Source organism: Panthera onca, chromosome B4, assembly GCF_046562875.1.
Source record: "Panthera onca isolate mPanOnc1 chromosome B4, mPanOnc1 haplotype 2, whole genome shotgun sequence".
Taxonomy (NCBI): Eukaryota; Metazoa; Chordata; class Mammalia; order Carnivora; family Felidae; genus Panthera; species Panthera onca.
The window spans coordinates 99,795,824-99,816,182 of NC_138345.1; the positions used below are offsets into that span (position 1 = coordinate 99,795,824).

The 20,359-nt window shown below is 39.0% G+C and overlaps 1 long non-coding RNA gene across 3 annotated transcripts in view; it reads left to right on the forward strand.

Moving 5' to 3' along the window:
* LOC132694047 (uncharacterized) overlaps positions 1-17,621 on the forward strand; it is a 166,148-nt gene extending 148,527 nt beyond the window's left edge. Inside the window, exons 4-5 of one of the 3 annotated variants that reach the window (XR_009617135.3) lie at positions 13,702-15,373; positions 17,026-17,621. This is a non-coding gene — a long non-coding RNA (uncharacterized LOC132694047). Of the gene's footprint in view, positions 1-13,701; positions 16,768-17,025 lie in introns of those variants that run through there. The other 2 variants (XR_009617133.3, XR_009617132.3) reach the window with 2 other exon arrangements.
* Positions 17,622-20,359: the final 2,738 nt, after the last annotated feature.

Consider the following 20,359-nt stretch of genomic DNA (forward strand, 5'->3'; position numbering starts at 1 on the left):
TAAGAAATACAGTTATGAGGGCACCATTGACATCTTTGAAAAGCTCAGTTACAACTATTCACTCTAGTTGACATTAAGAGATGGTACTGTAGAACTGGACTCCCCAGTATCAATTGGACTGATAAAAACCTAAAATAGAAGAGGCCAGATGGAGCACTTGACTGACAGAAGGAAAGTGTACATAATTATGATAATGGGCTGCAAGGCCAGAGTGGCAACCAGAATGTCTTCACCCATAGGGCTCTGTGATAATGATTAATAGACCGTGGTGTTCCTCAGGGCAAGTTAAATGAGCATCCACTAGGGTGTTACTTAACCTATATATATAACCAGAAACAGTCAGCAGCTGGTGAGCAGAAGGCTGATGCCAGCTGTCTCAATGAAAAAAATGCAGCCTCTTAACCACTTTACAGATTAAGCAAGTTCTCAAACCTGAAGTCCATTATTTGAAGGGGGGGTTGAGTAACGACCCAGCAACACTAGAATAAGTATGTATACTACATATTCTCCCGATTATTCTCCAGAAGGGCATATGCCCATTCAAGGGGAAATTGCACATTGAGAAAGGAGAAGTGTAAAAGCATTTCAAGGCTTGTTGGATACAGGTTCTGAGCTGACACTAATACCATAAAGCTAGAAGCACTATCATAGCTTCCGCGTAAAGTGGTAGTTCATGGAAACCAGATGGCTCAGGTTCCTCTTACGGTGGTCCCCTGGAGTCACAGACCCAGTTTTGCTTATATCCCTGGTTTCCAAGTGAATGATTGGAATGGATGCACTCAGAAACCAGCAGAATCTTACTTTGGTTTCTTGTTCTATGCAGTAAAAATTATTATAAGAGGAAGGACCAGTGGAAGCCCCTGAAACTGAACATTCTCACTGGCTAAGATAGTGATTCAGAAGGAATATAGCATCCTGAGAGGAAATATAGAGACCAGTGTCACCATTGAAGACTTAAGAGATGCATAGGTTTTGGGGCGCCTGGGTGGCTCAGTCAGTTAAGCGTCCGACTTCGGCTCAGGTCATGATCTCTCAGTCTGTGAGTTCGAGCCCCGTGTCAGGCTCTGTGTTGACAGCTCAGAGCCTGGAGCCTCTTTGGATTCTGTGTCCTTCTCTCTCTCTCTCTGCCCCTCCCCCACTCACACTTTGTCTGTCAAAAATAAATAAACATTAAAAAAAAGAGAGAGAGAGAGATGCATAGGTTTCGGTGCCCATCATATCCCTGTTCAGTTAACCTAAGAATAGCCCCAATACAGCTGCTGTGCCAGGTATGGTATATTTGATAGAATATTACCATGCAGCCTTTGACATCTGGTACATGGTTATCACTCCAGTAAGTAGGTTCTTCTCAATCCCTGTCAGTGAAAAAGAGCAAAAGCAGTCACCATTTATGTAGAAAAGAGAGGAGTACACACACATTCACTGTCTTGCCCCAGAGCTATGTTAACTTTCTTGCTCTCTTGTCACAAGGACATTGATCACAATGTCCACAAGGATGTTGATCAAATGGATACTCTATAGACTATCATGCTACACTGATAAGGTGAGTAGCAAGGTGCTTCCACACCCAATGATAACCATAAATGGATAAATGCAACAGCCCTTACCCAATCAGGCTGAAGCAATAAGGGCTTCAGCCCCTCCAAGATGAAGAAATGGGTAGCTCACCAGGCCAACAACCTAGTTAAACCAGGGTGGAGGAAAAGAGAGAGGATGGATATTAATTATGGCCTTGAGTCCAATTACAGCTTGTAAGGAAATGTTGCTTGTCTCTGTAACACTCCTGCATCAAATCTTTTGTGGGCATTGCTGTCAGCTACCGCCTGTATGATAGACCACATAAAAAGCAGGGTACTAGCAAATCTGAGTAATACACATTGTGGAGTATATCAGACATCTCTTATGCCCATTTCCTATCCAGTTGAGCCAAGGTGACACCTGATAGCTGATAGCTGCAATCTCGTACTTTCTACTCTGGGGCTTCTCTGCTCTGCAAACATGAGAGAGTGAACACTCCTTAAGGCAACTATATCAGTAGGGGACAAGATGCTTCCTTCTATCTGTGTCTCAGCAAACAATTCCTAATTCTGCCCCCTCAGAAGTTCTCCAGCAAGGCAGAACCCCTACTGCCTATAAAGGTAATCAGATCAATAATGTACCTCTATACTAATTTTTTGTTATCCTGTTTTACTCCTAGTTCTCTACCCCCAATTTTTGTTCCCTGGGATCATGTCCCAAACTAAGTGAATGTGAATGTGAACCTTGTCTGAGGTTCTTCTTTTTAGAAAACCACAGCAAAGACACCAAAATAAGATAGAGCCCCAGATGTGGTGCTGTAAGGTTTTTCAGAGAAAATTAAAACTGAGTTATGCCCTAAAGTCTCACCTTAAAAATTTTCCATGTGGATAAGAGGAAAAGAATATTCCAGATAGAAGTAAAAGCATGGACAAAAGCAAAGAGGTAGGAAAGGGGTTGGTAAATTCAGGAAATTTTAAGTGTTTCACGATGGTAGGAGCAATGGAGTCATGTGCTTGAGGTGGCAGGGGATGCTGGAGAGGGAACAGGACTCTGATACAGAAGATTTTATGTGCCATTCTCGTTGGGACTTCCTTTTGCAAACAATGAAGAAACAATTACGTTAACTCATACCAAACTTTCTGCCTAGCCTGAAGGATTGTGAAAACCAGCTTACTTTTCAATTTCCAGCTGAAACATGAGTTGCCATTACCTATGAATATTTAAAGATGAAGCTATTCTGAGAAAGCTCATTGAAAATTCCAAGAAAATATGTGGTAACATAAAACAGACACCGTTGACTACCTATCCAAATTCATTTTTTCCCCCTCTCCCTCCCAAACAAAAGATCCCCAATTTTGTCTGTGCATTCTGACTGTAGAGTCTGAACAAGAGAAAGGCTTCCTAACTCCAGGTGATAGTCTAAGCTAGAAGTTAGCAAACTTTTCCTAAAAAGGACCAAATAGTAAATATTTTAGGTCTTATGAGCAACATGGACTTTATTCCAACTGTTCAACAATTCTTTTGAAGTGTGAAGGGCAGTCTTTAAGAATACTGAACTTCAGGGGTGCCTGGGTGGCTCAGTCAGAGTGTCTGACTCTTGATTTCAGTTGGGGTCATGATCCCAGAGTCATGAGATTGAGCCCTGCGTAGGGCTTCTTTCTGAGTGTGGAGCCTGCTTAAGATTCTCTCTCTCTCCCTCTGCCCCTTGCCCCCACTCATGTGTTCTCTCTCTAAAATAAAAATTAAAAAAAAGAATACTAAACTTTATTTATGATATTTAACCTTGAATTCACCTAATTAAAAACAATTTTTAAAAATTGTAATTCCAGTAAAATTAACATATAGTGGTATATTAGTTTCAGGTATACAATATAGTGATTCAACAATTCTAATTTATTTATGTATTTATGGGTTTATGTATTTATATATTTGAGTGAGTATGAGCAGGAGAGCACCAGAGGAAGACAGGGAGGAAGAGAGAAAATCTAAAGCAGGCTCTGTGCCGTGTGGAGCCTAACCTGGGGCTCGATCCCACAACCATGAGATCATGACCTGAGCTGAAATCAACAGTCGGATTCTTAACCAACTGAGCCACCCAGGCACCCCTATGTATACCACTTTTTTATTCATTCATCTATCGACGGGTACTTGGGCTCCTTCCATAATTTGGCTATAGTAAATAATGCTGCAATAAACATAGGGGTGAATATATCTTTCCAAATTAGTGTTTTCATATTCTTTGGGTAAATAACTAAGTAGTGGAATTACCAAACCATCTGGTAATTCTATTTTTAATTTTTTAAGGAACTTCCATACTGTTTTTCACAGTGGCTACGTCACTTTGCATTCTCACCAACCGTGCATGAGGGTTCCTTTTTCCCCACATCCTCACAGTGCTTGCTACTTCTTGTGTTTTTGATTTTAGCCATTCTGACAAGTGTGAGATGATAGCTCATTGTGGTTTTGATTTGCATTTCCTTGATTATTAGTGATGTTGAGCATCTTTCCCTGTGTCTGTTAACTATTTGCATGTCTTCTTTGGAGAAATGTGGGTTCATGTCTTCTGCCCATTTCTTAATTGGATTATTGGGTTTTTTTTGAGTCGAGTTGTATAAATTCTTATATACTTTGTATACTAATCCTTTATCTGATATGTAATTTTCAAACATTTTCTCCCATAAGTAGGTTGTCTTTTTGTTTTGTTGACTGTTTCCTTTATGGTGCAGAGCTTTTTATTTTGATGTAGTCCTAATAGCTTATTTTTGCTTTTATTTCTCTTGCCTCAGAAGACATATCTAGAAAAAGCTACTATGGCCGATGTCAGAGAAATTACTGCCTGTGCTCTCTTCTAGGATTTTTATTGTTTCAGGTCTTACATTTAATTCTTTAATCCATTTTGGATTTATTTTTATGTATGGTGTAAGAAAGTGGTCCAGTTTCATTTTTACATGTAACTGTCTGGTTTTCCCAACACCATTTGTTGAAGAGACTTTTTCCCATTGCATAGTTTTCCCTCTTTTGTTGTAGATTAATTGACCATATAAACGTGAGTTTATTTCTGGTTCTTCTGTTCTGTTGAACTGATCTATGTGTCTATTTTTGTGCCAGTACCGTACTGTTTTAATTACTTCAGCTTTGTAGTAGATCTTGAAATCCGGAATTGTGATACCTCCAGTTTTGTTCTTCTCTATTTTTTTTTAATGTTTATTTATTTTTGAGAGAGAGAGAGAGAGAGCAAGATCATGTGAGTCAGGGAGGGGCAGAGAGAGAAGGAGACATAAAATCCAAAGCAGGCTCCAGGCTATGAGCTGTCAGCACAGAGCCTGATATGGGCCTCAAACTCACAAACCATAAAATCATGACCTGAGCTGAAGTCCGATGCTTAGCCGACTGACCACCCAGGCACCCTTTGTTCTTCTTTTTCAAGATTGCTTAGGCTATTCAAGGTCTTTTGTGGTTCCATACAGATTTTAGGATTATTTGTTCCAGTTCTGTGAAAAATGCTGTGGTATTTTGATACAGATTATATCAATGTTTTGGGCAGTATGAGCATTTTAACAATATTATTCTCCCAATCCATGAGAATGGAATATCTTTCTATTTCTTTGTGTCATCTTCAATTTCTTTCATCAGCACTTTATAGTTTTCAGAGTATAGGTCTCTTATCTTCTTGGTTAAGTTTATTCCTAGGTATTTTATTATTTTTGATGCAATTGTAAATGAGACTGTTTTCTTAATTTCTCTTTATGTTGCTTCATTATCAGTGTATAGAACCGCAGTAGATTTCTGTATATTGATTTGTATTCCTGTGACCTTACCGAATTCATTTATCAGTTCTAGTCATTTTTTGGCAGAGTCTTTTAGGTTTTCTATATATAGTATCATGTCATCTGCAAATAATGAAAGTTTTACTTCCTCCTTACCAAATTGGATGTCTTTTTTTTCTTTTTCCTGTCTGATTTCTGTGGCTAGGAGTTCCAGCACTATGTTGAATAAAAGTGGTGAAAGTGGACATCCTTGTATTGTTCTTAACCTTAAGGGAAAATTTCTCAGTTTTTCACCATTGAGTATGATGGTAGCTGTGGGTTTTTCAGATATGGCCTTTATTGTATTGAGGTATGTTCCCTCTAAATCTTGTTCTTTGGGGTGTTTTATCATGAATGGATTTTGTACTTTGTCAAATACTTTTTCTGCATCTATTGAAATGATGATATGGTTTTTATCTTTTCTCTTGCTGATGTGATATGTCACATTGATTGATTTGCCAATATTGAACCACCTTTGGAACCCACTTGATCGTGGTGAATGATTTTTTTTAGCGTGTTGTTGGATTTGGTTTCCTAATAATTTGTTAAGGATTTTTGCCTCTATGTTCATCAGAGGTATTGGCCTGTAGCTCATTCTCTCTCTCTGTCTCTCTCTTTTTTGTAGGGTCTTTATCTGGTTTGGGTATCAGGGTAATGCTGGTCTCAGAATGAATTTAGAAGCTTTTATTCTCCATTTTTGGAACAGTTCGAGAAGAATAGGTATTAACTCTTCTTTAAATGTTTGGCAGATTTCACTTGTGAAGCCATCTGGTCCTGGACTTCTGTTTGTTGGGAGTCTGTTCACATTTTCTATTTCTTCCTAATTCAGTTTTGGGAGGTTATTTCTAGGTGTTTGGGAGGTGTTTCTAGGAATTTATTTCTTCTAGGTTGTCCAATTTTTTGCCATATAAATTTTCATAACATTCTCTTGTCATCCTTTGTATTTCTATGGTGTCAGTTGTTATTTCTCCTCTTTTATTTCTGATTTTGTTTATGTGAGTCCTTTCTCTCTTTTTTCTCTTTTTGATGAGTGTGACTAAAGGTTTATGAATTTTCTGATTCTTTCAATGAACCAGCTCTGATTTCATTATCTGTTCTATTGTTTTTATAGTTTCTATTTCATTTATTTCTGCTCTAATCTTTATTATTTCCTTCCTTCTCCTTGGGTTTTGTTTGTTCTTCTTTTTCTGCTCCATTAGGCATAAGGTTAGGTTGTTTATTTGAGATTTTTCTTGCTTCTGAAGGTAGTCCTGAATTGCTATAAACTTCCCTCTTAGAACAGCTTTTGCTGCATCTCAAAGATTTTGGACTGTTGTGTTTTCATTTTCATTTGTGTCCATATATTTTTTAATTTCCTCTTTGATTTCTTGGTTGACCCATTCATTGTTTAGTAGCATGTTATCTAATCTCTATGTATTTGTGTTCTTTCCAGATTTTTTCTTGTGGTTGATTTTTAGTTTCATAGTTTTGTGGTCGGAAAAGATGCATGGTATGACTTCGATCTCTGAATTTGTTGAGACTTGCTCTGTGGCCTAACATGTGATCTCTTCTGTAGAATATTCCATTTACACTTGAAAAGAATGTGTATTCTGCTGTTTTAGTATAGAATGTTCTGAATATATCTGTTAGATCCATGTGGTCCAGTGTGTCATTCCAAGCCATTGTTTCCTTGTTGATTTTCTGTTTGGAAGGTCCACCCATTGTAGTGACTGGAGTGTTAAAGTTACCTACTATTATTGTATTACTATCAGTTATTTCCTTTATGTTGGTTATAAGCTGCTTTATGTATTTGGGTGTTCCTATATTGGATGCATAAATATTTATAATTGTTGTATCTTCTTGCTGAATTGTTCCTTTTGTGTTTATGTAGTATCCTTCTTTGTCTCTTGTTATAGACTTTGTTTTAAAGTCTATTTTGTCTGCTACTTTGGCTTTCATTTCACTTCCATTTGCATGATTCATGCTTCTCCATCCCTTCACTTTCAATCTGCATGTGTTTTTAGGTCTGAAATGAGTCTCCTGTAGGCAGTATATAGATGGGTCTTGCTTTTTTATCTATTCCATCACCCTATGCCTTTTGATTAGAGCATTTAGTCCATTTACATTCAAAGTAATTATTGATAAGTATGTACTTGTTGCCATTTTGTTTGGTTGTTTTTGTAGTTCTTTTCTGCTCCTTTCCTTTTTTCTCTTATCTCATGGTTTTCTGACTTTTTGTGGTGATGTACTTGGAGTCCTCTCCCTTTATTTTTTGCATTTTCATAAAAAAAGTTTCTGATTTGTGGTTACCAGTAGGTTTATGTATAACATCTGAAGATGTAGCAGTCTGTATTAAGTTTATGGTCACAAGTTTGAACCCATTCTAAAAACACTAAATTTTTACTCCTCTTCCCCTGTGCGTTTTAGGTATATGGTGTCATACTTCACATCTTTTTATTTTGTGAATCCCTTGGCAGATGTTTACTGGTTTTGTGCTTCCTACTTTTTTACTCCTACTTATGTTCTATCCTTTCCATTGAAAGAGTCCCCTGTAACATTTCTTGTGAGGCTGGTTTAGTGTTGATAAATTCCTTTAACTTTTGTTTGTTTGGGAAACTATTTCTTTTTATATTTGAATGGTAGCCTTGCAGGATAGAGTATTCTTGGTTTCAGGTTATCTTCTTTCAACACTTTCAATATATCATGCCACTCCTTTCTGGTCTGCAAAGTGCCTGCTGAAAAATCAGCTGATAGACCCAGGGTTTTCCTTGTGTGTAACTGTTTTCTCTTGCTGCTTTAAAAAAATCTCTATCACTTTTCTGCCATTTTAATTGCTATTTATCTTAGTGTGGACCTCCTTGGGTTGATGTTTTGTGTGTGTGGGGGGGGGGTTCTCTGTGCCTCCTTGATCTGGATTTCTGTTTCCTTCCCCAGATTTGGAAAGTTTACAGCTCTTGCTTCTTTAAATAAATTTTCTGACCCATTTTCTCTTTCTTGTCCTTCTGGGATCTCTAGGACACAAATGTTATTATGCTTGCTGGTGTCACTGAGTTCCCTAAGTCTATTTTAATTTTGTATTTTTTTTTTTTTTTTACTCCTCTTCAGCTTGATTGCTTTCCATTACTCTGTCCTCCAGTTTGGTGATCCATTCTTCTGCTTCCTCTAGTCTACTCTTGATTCCTCTAGAGTATTTTTAATTTCAGTTATTGAGTTCTTCATCTCTGATTGGTTCTTTTTTATGTTTTCTGTCTCTTTGTAGAGGGTCTCACTGAGGTTCTCCATTCTTTTCTCCAGGCCTGTGAGTATCTTTACAACCATTACTTTAAATTCTCTATCAGGCATATTATTTATCTTTTTTTCATTTGGCTTTCTTGCTGTTATTTTTGTCTTGTTCTTTCATTTGGGACATATTCCTCTGTGTCCTCATTTTGTCTAACTCTCTGTGTCTGTTTTTTATGTGTTAGGAATATCAGCTACGTCTCCTGATTTTGAAAGTAGTGGCCTTATGAAGAAGAGGTCCTGTGGTGTCTTGCAGTGCAATGTCCTCTGTTCACCAGAACTTGGCATTTCGGGAGCGTCTCCTCTGTGTGTTGTGTGCACTGTATTGTAGCTGAGCCACGTTTGCCTTTAGTTCAGTCATCTGCAATGGCTCTTTTTGCCTGTCTTGGGCAGGATTTGTTTCCTATAGTGTTAGTGGGCCAGTCTGGGGCCACCTTGGGCTGAATCAGATCAGGGATTTGCCAAAGCTATGATAGAATCAATCTGCAGAGTGCTTTCCCTATGTTGTCCCCAAGAAGCTTTTGTTGGTGGATAGAATTGGAGTCAGACTAGATGTCTGCCCACTGCCCACTGCCCACTGCCCACTGTTAGGGCCCCGGTTGAACTACTGTGTATGTTTTTTTTTCCACTCTCCCTGGGACTGGAGTCACTTTGGGGTGGTGCTGGCCCCTGTTGTGGCTGCTTACACACTGCCATGCTTGGGGTGCTGCTTTGGATGGACACCTGCCATGTGTGTTGAAGGGGATGGGTCTGCAGGAAAACTCAGGGGTGGAGTGTGCTGGTCCAGTGCTGGAGGGGACCTGTAATGGTCTAGGAAAACTGCCAAGGCTGGAGGGGGCAGACCTGGATAAGAGTGTGGGAGCAAGGCACACTGTTAGCAAGCTAGGTGGAGAGTGTTTGAGCTGTGCTATTTCCCACAAGTATCTGTGTATCTAGGCTGAGGAGTAGAGGAGGTGTATAGCACCTACTGGCTCTTTTGTTCTTGGAGAAGTCTCCCAAATATCCCTGCCCCTCCGGCACATGCTCTGAGATTAGTAAATGTAGCTCCCTCCCATATACCCCAGGCATTTTTCAAACTGCTGCTTCTATGCTCTATTTTTATGGTGCAGTTTGTTGTATTGTTGTGTTGTCCCTTTAAGGGCAGGGACTCAGTTTTCTACCACCCTCTCATCTCTCCCTGAGCTGAGAAGGCTGAGTTTTAAAGTTTCAGGTGTTAAGCCCCACTGATTATAAGAGCATGCAAAGTTAGACCCTCTGGTTTTCAATGCCAAATATTATGGGAATTCAATTTATCTTCCCAGGGTGGGTCCCCCATGGCTGGGGTGCCTGGTGTGAGATCTGTTCCTCTCCCTTCTCCATGCCTTCAGCATCCCTCGCTCTTGTGGGCAGTCCTGTGAATCTGTTTGGCTGCCGATCATGTCTCTGCCCTTCCTATCCTCTTTGATGTGGCCTCTTCTCTATGTTTAGCTGTGGAGAGTCTGTTCTGCTAGTCTTCAGGTCATTTTCTGGGTTATTTATGCTGATGTGGATACTATTTAGCTGTATCCATAGGACAATGTGAGCCTAGGATCTTCCTACTCTGCCATCTTCCCCAGAAGTCACCTAATTTTTCTGTATCACAATATATGATTTTCTTTTGATTTTTTGCAACTATTTAAGAATATAAAACCCATAGTTCATGGACTATACAAAAACAGGCAATGAGCCAGATTTGCTTGTAAGCCATAGTTTGCTAACCCCTTGTGTAAGCTAATCAGGTTGGTCTAATTTCCTTTGCCAAAGATTGGATTCACTGTGGACAGGTAGTTGAACCTTGACCAATGCAACATGAAGGATGGTATTCTGCAAGCTTTCCTTGATTTAAAAAAGAGGCTCATGAGAAAGAACAGTCATTTTATTTCCTGTGGATACTGCTATGTGATGAATAATGCCTATAGTTGCTACAACAATGTGGTGACCAAGAGGCTTCTTGCTTTTTTACTGAAAATGGAAGAGTAGAAAGAATCTGATTGAATCTTCATCATATTAATGAGCTGTGGAATTAATCTGGAAAATACTTGAATCTTCATGAAATTACTAAAGTGTTGAGTCAACTTGACTCTAGACTCCTTGTTGTAAGAAACAATAAAGGTTCTTATGATATAAGCCGTTTTTAGTCAAGTTTTCTGGAAGCCAAAAATATTCTGATATTCAAGGACCCAGGAAAATACTACTTAAGCCATGAAATAGAACAAACTAAAACTATATATGCTGCAGTGGAAGGATATCCAAGACAAATTTTTAAGTGGAAAAAAACAACAACAGGGTGTGGAACAGTTTTCACAGTTAGAATATAATCTTAAGGATATATAGGTATATATCTTAAAATTGGGGGAAGACTTTGATTAATTATGATTAACTCTGGGAAGTGTTATTGGAATGAATGGGGAGGAAAAGAGACTTAATTCTAATTGTAGCTATTACTTTATTATTTATAAATTTTAAAGGATGTGCAATTATTACTTTTAAGATTGAAAAACCTGGTTAAAAAAAAATGAAAAGAAAATTGTTAATGCCTAGATAAGCAAGTATTGTGAATAGGATTCTGCAGGAGACTGGGGATGTAGCAACTCAATGCTAATGCCTAAAATGTAGTAAAGCTTAGATTCAGATACACGATTTCAGTTCTATTTTATTCTCTTAATGTGGTATCTTCATCTATGCACCTTCTCTCTGAGTGGAGCTTAGAAAAGTATAATCTAGAAGAGAAGAGCAGAGAATACCAGATACTGCAACTACAACTGTTTAGCTCTTCTTATCTTTCTGATAGACAGAATATCGAATGCATTGCCCTTGGGTGTTAGGACTGTGTCTTGTCTCAATTACCACGTGCGTTAATGATTTAGAAGTGGGAAAAAGGGCATTTAGTAATGGAAGTCCTTCCTTACATTTCACTAGTGAGACTTAACTGTGTGGGAATGATTTGGGTGAGGGAGATAAAAGAGAATGTGTTGTGTTTTGTTTTAAAATTTTTAATGTTTATTTATTTTTGAGAGAGAGAAACAGAGTGTGAGCGGGGAAGGGGAAGAGAGAGAGGGAGACACAGAATTCGAAGTGGGCTCCAGGCTCTGAGCTGTCAGCACAGAGCTCGATGAGGGGCTCAAACTCAGGAACCATGAGACCATGACCTGAGCCCAAGTCAGAGGCTTAACCGACTGAACCACCCAGGTGCCCCAAAAGAGAATGTTAAGAAGACTGAGAAGAAGATAAAATAAAGAGAAGCATGAGGGATTTAGGATAGCAATCAAGAAGACATGCCTGATAGCAAAAACTATTGCAAACAGAAGAGAATGAGGTTAGTTACACACATTGTAGACTTTTCACTATGATAGTATAAAAGGAAATTATCAGCTGTGTAGGATGGTATTATCATTAGAACCATAAAGATGAAAGAGACTTTGGAGATCACCTATTCCAAGCCCTTTCATTTTACAGATGACAAAACTGAGGCTGAGAAATTAAACTGACAAAGATCATACACTTAATTAGCTATAAAGCCAGACCAGTGTTTAGTTTCTTAAAATAGACTCTTCTATACCACATTTCCTGAGAATTATTTTGTCTGAAGGCAGTAGAATAACTGGATGACTTCTAAAAGTCCTTTATAGCTTAAAAACATTACTCAAGAATGAAAGCTATGATTTATCACAACCAGGGAATTTTTTTTCCACCTTGGGTCCTTGCTGGGGGAGTCATGAACCCTTTGATATTTATGCAAAATTATGTCTATGTATGCTTGGAAAGCTGTAGTTTCCAGTGCCTCTTTATGATGGATTAATCTAATAGTAAGTTTCCCCAAAGCTGAATTTGGGATTAATTTCAAAGAATGAAAGTGGAAAAAATCATGCAATGAGGTAACCAGTTCGAATCCAACCTCAGAAACAAGAGGTGGAGAAGTTAAGTGGACCCTCCAGGTTCAGTGATGGGGGAATATTCTCAAGAGCATCTGACTATATTAGCATATCAAAAGCTGACTGGGTTATGGAGAAAAACTTTCATGTGCTGGGAATTTTTGAAAGTCCAGGTGACTAACTAAAAATGTACAACAGACTTTTTCTCCTTAATGCCTTCCCACCCCCCCACAAATGGTCTAGAAAATTTACCAGTTCGGCAAACAGAAAATGAAAGGGGCATACCCTAAAGTTGTAAAAAGAAAATAAAAAAGTTGCAGACGCACAAAGAAATGTAACAATTCTGAAACAAATGCCAAATTATGAAATTAACACAAATATCCCCAAATTTATATAGAAATAAACCTAATGCACCTCCTTACATTTCTCATTTTCACACTGTACATTTCTAGAAAGAGCTGCAAGAAAGGCTGGTGAAATGGGGAAAGTGAACTATGGACCTAACTCTAAAGAGAGAGCTCCAGGGCTACTCAGTAAAATGGGGAGACTATCGAGGCACCTGGGTGGCCCACTGGGTTAAGTGTCCAACTCTTGGTTTCAACTCAGGTCATGATCTCATGGTTTTGTGGGTTCAAGCCCTGTATCGGGCTTTGTGCTGACAGTTCAGAGCCTGCTTGGGATTCTCTCTCTCTCTCCCTAAAATTTCCTAAGAGTGTAACAGACACCACCTACTTCCCCTCAGGTTCCCTTAGGAAGTTGACAAAAGACCTCACTAAAAATAAGTAGACCATAAAACCTATGACCCACAAGGAATGTTATGGCCATAGACCACCCCTCATACAATGAAAATGAACCAACCAGGAATGGACAACTCAGCATCCAGAGTTATATAGCCAATAAATAAGGTTAGAACCTGAGAAGGAACAAAGGGGAAGGGAAGGGGAGGGGGAGGGGTGACCAGAACCTTACAAAACAAGGACCCTTGCCTATAGTCCTCCGGCATTCACTTAACGAATGTCACCTCTCTGTAAAGAGAGATTTCATACTATTCTTCCTTTCTAATCTTATACTTTAATAACTTTTTCCTGCTGCTCATTTTGTGTCCACCTCTTCATTCTTTGATGTGGCAAGACAAGGAATCCTGGGTATTGAGGTAAAAGAAAATCCTGCAACACAAGTTCTACCTTTCCTCACCAGAGCTTCTCTCTCCTTCCTGCCATTTCCTCAAGGTACAGAAAAGTGAACAGAAGATGAAATACTCTGCTCTCAAACAGAAACTGACTGGGAACCAAACTGGATTCAGATATGGAGGAAAGGAAGTAAAAACGTCATCCACACTGTATCACAGCAAATAGAAGGTCTGTCAGAGCTATCCAAGCCTGAGTGAGATGAAAAGAAATGGCATGCAAATCATAAGAGACTCTTAAGTAGAGAACAGACTGAGGGTTGATGGGGAAAATGGGTGATGGGCATTGAGGAGGGCACTTGTTGGGATGAGCACTGGGTGTTGTATGTAAGTGATGAATCATGGGAATCTACTCCCAAAACCAAGAGCACACTGTATACACTGTATGTTAGCTAACTTGACAATAAATTACATTTAGGAAAAGAAAAAAAAAATTCAAAATGGGGGAAGGAAAGGAGTTCTACTGTGGGTAAAATGGTATCAAACAGCATTGTGTGTGACAGAGAAATCATTCATGAAATGAAGAGTCAATGCAGCAAACTTCACTGTTGTCTTATTTTAAGAAGTTGCCACAGCCACCCCAGCCTTCAGCAGCCACCACCAAGATCATTCAGCAGCCATCAGAATCAAAGCAAGACCCTCCACCAAAACAAAAGATTATGTCTGCTTGAAAGCTCAGATGATAGTTAGCATTTTTTAGCAATAGTTATTTTTTTAATCAAGATAAGAAAAAGAAAAATGAAAAGAAATGGCATGGCTACCATGTAAGCATGTTATAGTATGTAACTTTCATCAGGTCACAGAATTAACATTGTAGAATTGGAATTCAAACCCAGGTGGTCTGACTAGCCTGGAAAAATCTGGATAGAAGAATGTTTGATTTACTAAACCGTTTTCCTAAATGAGATAAAGCCATTGAGCCAGCTGTAGTTAGATTTCCAACTCTGATTCTTTGGTGTAAATAAGCCAATGAGAGAAAAGCCCCTACGTCTGATCTCATAACCTTAGGGGACATGAATCAATGAGGATCTCTTCTACAATGATGGACCAGAGCTTGGGGAAGAGTCAGGGATAGCAGTGCTGAGGAACATTATTGACACGACCTGGTCACAGTCTAGTCCTACAATAGCTACCATACATGCATACTGTCCTAATGAAGTCCTGCTGTAAAAGATTACTTCTTTTAATATCTTCTTGAACAGGAACCTTGGCAGGGGTCCAGCATAGTGAGTCAAGACACTATTAGCACAACTGTTGCCCTTTCCATTACTAAGTTAAACATGCCTAAAATATGAGAATCCTGTCCTAGAATCTGGGTGACAAGAGAGTGGATGTCATAGTTGGGACCATTTCCTTCATGCACCACAACAACAAAAGCCCTATTCTTTTTTTAAGACAAAGTGTAAAGAGCACCCAATCTGTTCCTAGCATGGGTTTGATCTCTAGTCTTATAGTCCAGCAGTCATTCTGAAAAACATAAATGACATGAACATAATGGCAGCATACAGGGGGCAAGCAGAGGGTAGGTAGCGATGTAGAAAAGATGTGGAAGATTACTGAAACCATGTATTGACTTTTCCGTATTTCCCCTAATTTAGACAGAGGGCTGTGGCACAAAGCTTCTCTCAACTGCTTTCATTGCCTTATGGTAGCAATGTAAAAGATGTATTTCCAATAAGAATTAACTTCATCTCCTCTTCAAGTTGTGACTAATTGTAAGTACTATGTAGATAGTCAATAACAAAAAATCGTCTGGGACTGTTGAATTCTCATAGAAAAGCTAATAGTGTATTTGACATTGGATCAAAGAGGTAATTTTATGGCAACAGAAGTGTACTTTTCTATCTAGTCATGATAACATAATCAACTAGCATATATCAACCTAATGGCTTATTAGCTCTTGTCTACGACGTATTTGATTTCAGGGCCTGTTGATGCATCCTTAGTTGTTTGCAAACTGCCTAGTATGTAAATGTCCTAGAGAAGCCCATGTAGCCATCATATTAACTCACTGTAAAGGGTAAACTTACCTGTAAAAGGGAGATATTTACAGTACTTAATTCTTAGGCATCATATGAGGATTAAATGGGACATGTGCATGAAGGATTTAGAATAGTGCTTGGTACCTAGAATGTGTATCATAAGTCAGGGGCCCTTCCAGGAAGTAGAATTCTCTCCGTATGACCCAAAGGAGTAAGTGTTAGTGAAAGTACTGCATACATGAGGGTAGGGGGAAGGGAACAAGCAAGGGCTGGTAGGCACCTGGAGACAAGCAATACTCCTCAGGCTGAGGGGACACAGGAAAGAGAGCCAGCTGTTAGCTGGAACTGTAGAAGAGGGACCACCCGGTAGGCATTGTAATCTAAGAGGGATGAAACTGCTGACAGAGATGCTTTGTCAAAGCAGAGGGGGATTGGGAAGAAATACTCTGACCTATTTCTTGTGCCAGTGCCTCCCATCAGCCAAACTTAAACAGCAGCCAACTTGGCCAGATAGTGCAGGACATGCAGTCCTTGGTGATCAGTTTGCTAGAGCATAAGGCAGAAAAGAGCAAATAATGGATTTGGGGGGTGAGGTAATGGGGAGAAGGGGGAATGCAGATTAACCAATGTACTCTGATTCATTTTCTATTTTAAACCAAAACAAACTATCTGAATCCTAACCAAGTTGGTATAACTGCATCTTTTCCCTACTATGAGAAATAAATTATGTGAAATTTTGTTCATATAAAGGTTCATATATGCTTTCCTTTTTTCTTATCTTCTTCATTTGTTATTTATTCATTTAATAAATAATTATGGAATAAGTACCTTGAGAAAGCAATATGCTAAGTATTATGTATAGGATTGGTATTCTTGTCCTTATGGAGATTGTCATTTACAAGTCAAATAATTTAATATCATGTAAATAATACAATAATACAGTAAAAATCCCCATTATAACTTTTCATTTATGTAAAAGGGAGAAATACTTCTAAAGAAATAGATTTTATATTTTAAATGTTCCTAGATTTGAGCAACATTTTTTGGGTTATATACCCATTTGAAAATCTGATGAAAGCTATAGATTCTCTCTCCAGAAAAAAAAAGTTCATATGCATATAAAAAAGGCTTTTATTGATCACTGTCTTAGTCTCAAGTTTGTTCACTTGAGCCTTTCTCAGATACTCTTCCTGTCTCCCCATTTGCAGGTGCTTATGGGATCTTTTTGGGCTTAGAGGGGCCCTAGAACATTGCAGAGGGTGGAGGGTCAAAAGACAAAGAGTAAAACTTAGTGGCACTGCCTTGCATGGTCATACCTTGTTATTTCCAGAGGAATAGTAAAATGATGGGAGTCTTGGTGCCTAACAAGAAAAATTTTTTTCCAGGTACTGAATGAGAGACCCTGGGTATTGCAAGGGCTCTGATCTGTGAGGCTCCTGGGTACTCAACGCGCCTTCACAAGGGAATCTTGTCTTCAATGAGTGCACTCACTCCCCACAATCTCCCATTTCCTGGCAGCAGGACACTTTCTAAGTTCAGATCCAGCAATCTATACTCTTGCTCCCTGGACAATCCTTTCTCCTTCTCTCCCCCGCCCCCCTTCATTATACACATTGTTGTTTCAAATCCTCGTTATTTTTAAACACAAAGTTCCATTGTCTTTCTCGTTGATGGCTCTTGAGGGCCGACCCAAGTGACTAGTACTGATTCCCTTCTCTTTAGGGATGTGACCAGCTCAGTTTTTAAACATTCCCTGGAAAGGAAGAATTTGCACACCACACCTCCCTCCTTCCCCCCAATAACAAACATTGGGGGGTTTGTTACACATTCCTTTTAAGGGAGTAAAACTTAGGGGAAAAAAAAACTGTTCTATTAAATCAAACTGGATGTTTTGATCCTGTTGTATTCTTGTAAACATATAGCTTTGTAAATGATTTCAGGGGTTTCAGGCTTTACACACTGTATTAACTATTGCCGTATAATAAATTATCCCCAAACTTAGCTCAGAAAAATACACACTTATATTTCACATAATTTTAGTGGTTCAGGAGTCCAGGTGCAGTTTAGGTGGGTGGTTCTGGCTCAGGGTCTTTCATGAGCTTGTAGTGAAGATGTCAGCTGGAGTTGCAATCATCTGAAGGCTTGACGATTTGCTATTAAGGTGGCTTATTCATGTGCCTGGCAAGTCAATGCTGGCTGTTGGCAGGAGGCTTCACTTCCTTGCCATGTGGATCTTTCCACAGGGCTGCGTGAGTGTCTTCATGACACGGCAGCTGGATCCTCCAGAAATGGTAATCCAAGAGAGAATAAGGCAGATTCCACAATGCCTTTCAGGATGCAGCCTCAAAAGTCATACATAGTTTTTCTGTACTATCTTACTGGTTATGCACATCAGCCTATTTAGTGTGGGAGGGCACTAACCAAAAGTGTGAACACCAGAAGATGAGAATTGTTGGCTTAGAAGTTGACTATTGCATATGTCAAATTCTACATATTTCCTTTAATTCCCCAGCTTCATTTTATCTACATCAATGATTCATACAGAATGAGTGCAAAAATATTAGTCTCATTTCATTTAAAATAAGATTATAGAGTATTGCTATATGTGCTTGCTTTTCTGTGTTAAAAAAGCAATATCTCGCCCCATCCTAGTTTTTTTTTTTTTTAATGTTTTATTATTTTTGAGAGTGAGAGGGTATGTGCTCCTTTGGAGGACGGGGAGGGGGAGAACACAAGATCAAAAGCAGGCTCTGTGCTGACAGCTGCTCAAACTCAGGAACCATGAGATCATGACCTGAGCCGAAGTCAGATGCTTAACCACTGAGCCACCCAGGCACCCCATCCCATCCCAGTTTTAAGTAGGTGGTATCTTATTTGGTTCTAGAGTCCACAATTCTAGTGAGATATAGAAATTTATGAAATGGCTTATAGGAAAATCTGACAATCAATGATCTCACTAGAATTCAAAGGACTAGAACTACTGAACCTCATTTAGCTAAGTCACATAATCTGTATGGTTATTTTAAGTTATCTCTTTGTTGTGGTTACTAATTATAGCATTTCACTGAACAAATGTTTAATACAGTATTAAATGGAACAAATAATAATTCACTGAGGATAATTACAACAGAAAAAATGTGGGGTAGAACCAAGAAGAGTAGATGGGGAAGAGTCAGGAGGTTTTTTAGATGTAGTCCTGCTACTTCCTAGTTTTGTTACTTTAAGCAGGTTTCTTAAATTTCCCTATTTGTGAAATTCTGGAGTTAGACTAGAACTGGATGATCTCTAATTACGACTTTAGCTCCAGTAGTCTCTGAAATTACCTATGAAGCCACATCTATGTAATTATTCCCCATTCTTCTCTGCTTCTAAATCCATTTCACAGTTCTTCTCTAACAAGGTCCATTTTCTCTTTGTATTTTATTCTTCCAGCAATTATTCTGCATTCCTCCATAATCCTACGCTATCCTTTGCCAGTTTATCCATTGACATGTCTACTTTCTTGGCTGTCCTTAGTAGCACCCTGAATATATTGTCTCAAAACTGCATGTAGATAAGAACTCTGCAATTACGACGGACTCTGATTTTTATCTATAGGGTTCATTTTGGTCCATATTGAACCTCACCCAAGCATATTCAATATATTTTCCTAAGAATGGCTGCTCTTAATCCTGATTTCTTTTTTATTTCAGTAACTATTGTTCTCAGTCATACAGCAATGAGCAAGGCAAACATGGAGTCCGGTTGTGTAGTTTCAACTTCTTTTCACCCACTTTTAGTATTCTGTCTATGTTTAAGTTGTAGAATTCCCGTGGGGCACCTGGGTGGCTCAGTTGGTTGAGCATCCGACTTTGGCTCAGGTCATGATCTCACCATTTGTGAATTTAAGCCCCACATCTGACTCGTTGCTGTCAGCACAGAGCCTGACTTGGATCCTCTGTCCCCCACTCTCTCTCTGCCCCTCCCCTGCTTGCACTCTCTCTCACAAAAATAAATAAAACATTAAAAAAAAAAAAGTTGTAGAATTCCCAGAAGTCACAAATAAAAGTGTCTACAGCAGCCAGGCAATGAAAATGAGTGAGGCAGGAGAGCCATTAGTCCAGGAGAGACCAAACAAAGAGGCCCAGATCTCTCATGTTTTCCAGATAAATTAGAAATCTAGATTTTATTTTAAGTTTTAATGTATTTACTTGGAGAGAGAGAGAGAGCACGAGCAGGGAAAAAGCAGAGAGAGAGGAGAGAAACAATCTCAAGCAGGTTCCACACTGGCAGCACGGAGCCACATGCGGGGCTTGATCTCACAAACCATGAGATCATGACCTGTGCCAAAATCCAGAGTTGGACACTTAACCAACTGAACCACCCAGGCACCCTGAAATCTAGATTTTAAAGTAAATCTCCTGCTTTATTGAATTTTGGGATCTACTTAAAAGACATTTGGAAAACTACCACGTGGGCCAAATGAAACATTTTTGCTGGCTGAATTTGGCCATTGATCTTTCCATTTAGGATCTCTGTGAGCCTAAGATCACTAGCAAGGCTAAATATCTTCATTTTTTTAAAAACTCATATGCCCCAACATTCCACATAGCTGGGCACCCATGACACATTCTTTCCTGTTATCTATGCCTTGTCTCTATGTCACTGTCCCCAATTCAATATCTTCTTTATTCCATCTTCCAACTTTTTCACGATTTCTTTTTACTCCTATCTTCTATT